The sequence below is a fragment of the Silene latifolia genome, chromosome 10 (genome assembly GCF_048544455.1).
Source record: "Silene latifolia isolate original U9 population chromosome 10, ASM4854445v1, whole genome shotgun sequence".
Classification (NCBI taxonomy): Eukaryota; Viridiplantae; Streptophyta; class Magnoliopsida; order Caryophyllales; family Caryophyllaceae; genus Silene; species Silene latifolia.
In genome coordinates, this window is record NC_133535.1 from 133,007,162 (window position 1) to 133,010,390 (window position 3,229).

At 41.1% G+C, this 3,229-nt stretch overlaps 1 long non-coding RNA gene across 1 annotated transcript; it reads right to left on the reverse strand.

Annotated features, from left to right (window-relative positions):
- Positions 1-442: 442 nt before the first annotated feature.
- On the reverse strand, positions 443-1,468 carry LOC141609197 (uncharacterized). Its single transcript, XR_012527282.1, has 3 exons — positions 1,409-1,468; positions 1,103-1,162; positions 443-883 (listed from the first exon to the last, which is right to left on the reverse strand). It is a non-coding gene; the product is annotated as an uncharacterized LOC141609197 (long non-coding RNA).
- Between the last annotated feature and the right edge of the window lie 1,761 nt (positions 1,469-3,229).

Below are 3,229 nucleotides of genomic sequence, written 5' to 3' on the forward strand. Positions count from 1 at the left end.
TTTGCAACTTCATGACACAATTAGACCCTTAAGGTAAAGCATCCACTCTAACTACCCTTATCTCTCCTTAACCTTCCTCGAGGTGACTAACTGAAAACAGAAAAGGGCCAGATCAAAGACGCCTCCCTAACCTAGAAGAGGGCTCCTAAACAGTTTCTACCCAGGGTTCATTTTATTAGACTCATCGTAAGTTTATTAAATTCATTTGTTTAGGCCTTAAGAACGTCCGCTCTGATACCACTTTGTAACACTCCCGTTTATTAAAGAGCCTTTAGCAAGACATTCACAAATAAATAAGGTGTTACCATCTCAGTTTTATGAGGTAGTAAGTATAAAGTAAAACAATTACCAAGTACTTAAAAACGATATAAATTAAAGTGCCTCAAAAAGGTTTTATTACAAAATTCCAATGAGATAATTAAATATTACAAAGTACGTTTAAAATAACTGCAACGGAAATGAAATAAATAGTGTCTGAATAAATTTAAGGCGATCTCTAGACTCAAGTGATAATCTCGTCCCAAGCTCCCCCTTTAAACATCCAGCACTTCTCACAAGCTAACATGAAATCAATCTACTCCTCAATATTTGGTTCATCACAGGTGTTCATAAATACACAGTCAACCACAAGGTTGAGTAGGATAACTAAACAACAATATTAATACAATAACCTGCAATAAGATATAATTAAGAACTCAAACCAAGACCGTCACACACACGGCTCAACCGTGTGCCACGTCACACGACACAACCAACCACAACACAACTTACGCCACATGGTGTACTGCTCAGGTCCACGGCAACCGTCGAACACCGTCGTGCCTGGCCGACCAAAACCGTATAGGACCACGTCTCTTCCACATCCCCGTGCCTGATCAACCAACTAATCTCAAAGCATTAGCAATCCTCTTTCACAATACCAACCAACAATAGAGAACCAACCAACAATGATAATAATATGATTATGAGATACACAAGACAACAATTATATCAATATGCTCAACAAAACAATTATGACGATATTCTCAAGACAACAATTATAAAAAATCAATCTTTTAACCATCACCAATTACTAAGTAACATAGTTGAGTAGTTAACCTACCTTTAGTAATTCTTCTCAATCAATCAAATAATCAAAAAGTCTTTTCCACAAATTCACCACCTAAACAAACAATTAAATTATGTATAATTATTAACTAATCTTATTATGAATTTAGGATATAAACTACCCAAAATAATCCCGCAAAAATCATCACAAACACGCCCCCATAACACGGTTGAACCGACGGTGATCAAACCCGTCGGTCAACGTCTCCCCTCCACGGTTACGATGTGGTCAACGGCCACGGTCAAGGTACTGGTCAGGGTCAACCATAAATAATTGATGTGAGGCGATAAAACAATTTACCACAAATAATTTGCGCGAGATAAAAAATCCGTCTTAAGGTTGTCTCACAAAAGCTCTTCCTCACAATTATATGTATTGAGTTTTTAAGTAGAATAATTATGATGGTGAGGCATAGGGTGTGTATTTATATAAGTTGGTAGGTGAAGGTGGAAGATTCTAGGAAGTTGCCTTTAATATTAAACTAATAAAAATATCTTACTACATAGATCACACCCAAACCACATACCACCTCCCCCTATACACGGTCCAAGCCGTGTGTTACACGGTCCAACCCAACCGTGGTCTTACACGGTCCAACATCATCCGTCTTATTTATTTATTTTGTTTTTCTTTTCTTTTTACGACAACAACTTATTATTTATTCACATCTTATAAATATAATTTATTAATTATTATTGATTAAAAATGCGGAGTATTACAACCTTCCCTCCTTAGAAAGAACTTCATCCCGAAGTTCACCACACCTCACTACCCAAACTAAGCAATTGAATGGTAACCGACACACATCTAGTTAAATTACTATCATATATGACTAAAATCAAACGCGGTGTTATATTCTAGCCCCGTAAAACAAAAGGTCATGTCCTCATAACCAACATACCTTAAGAAAACAAATGAGGATACTTCTCTTTTATCTCAGCTTCAGCTTCCCAAGTAGCTTCCTCTAAATTATGGAAGTAATGGTTTGTATCTATGTATCTATTGTAACACCTCGGCCCAAACCTAGGGTCGGGAGCGGTCACTCACGGTAGCTCGACAGGCTGTGTACATGCCCCACAAATCAACACGGGTCCTTTCCAGCACATTTTGTCCTCACTCATGCGCATCCAGGGAACCTTCCCATGAGATCACTCATCCTAAGACTACTCCCAGCCAAGCACGCTTAACTGTGGAGTTCTTTTGCATGGATAACCAGAAAAGAAAGTGCACTTTGTTGATACGAGTAGTACTTTCAATCCCTTAAAGCACTAGTTAGATTTTAAGTCTATCAATGAACCTCTTCAAGGAAATACCCCACCCGAATAACGTCTTCGGTTCAGTGGAGTATTACACACCCCCACTTGAAGAACGCAACGTCCTCGTTGCGCCTGGCAGCATCTGACCGCAACCACTGAGCCAATCCCAGAATCCTCCCCCGCTAGGTTGGTGACCTGGGTACTCCAGACCACAGGCCCGCCAGACGGTCGCAGGGTTGCTCTGATACCACTTGTAACACCCCGACCCAAACCTAGGGTCGGAAGCGGTCACTCACGGTACCTCGCCAGGCTGTGTACATGGCCCACAGATCAACACGGGTTCTTTCCAGCGCATTTTGTCCCCACTCATGCGCATCCCAAAAACCTTCCCAGGAGGTCACCCATCTTAAGACTACTCCCAGCCAAGCACGCTTAACTGTGGAGTTCTTTTGCATGGATAACCAGAAAAGAAAGTCCACTTTGTTGATAATTCTGATTGTGTGGTAGTATGATTGTATGTGGTTCGCGAGGTGCGCCCTCGGCTGAGTGGAGTCATTTTCGGGAATGCCTACACGCCCTTGTTCCGCCCCTTGTGGTTCCCATAACAAGGGGGACGTGCACATTAATGGTCCTTGAATTGTTACTCTATGGTTTTGAGCGTGGCTTAGGTGGTAAGGTTGTGGTCCCCACTGGCGGTGTGGATTACTGGTTGCGATTGGTAATCTGGCAAGACTGTACCTTAGTGCTAGTCAGGTGAATGGTGAATTATAGGAGTTGGAGGTCTATGCTTGTTTATACCTTCCCTTGTGATGGTTTTCTTCAGTTACTAACCTTGTGTGGTTTTGTCTGTGTTTCTATCTTGTTA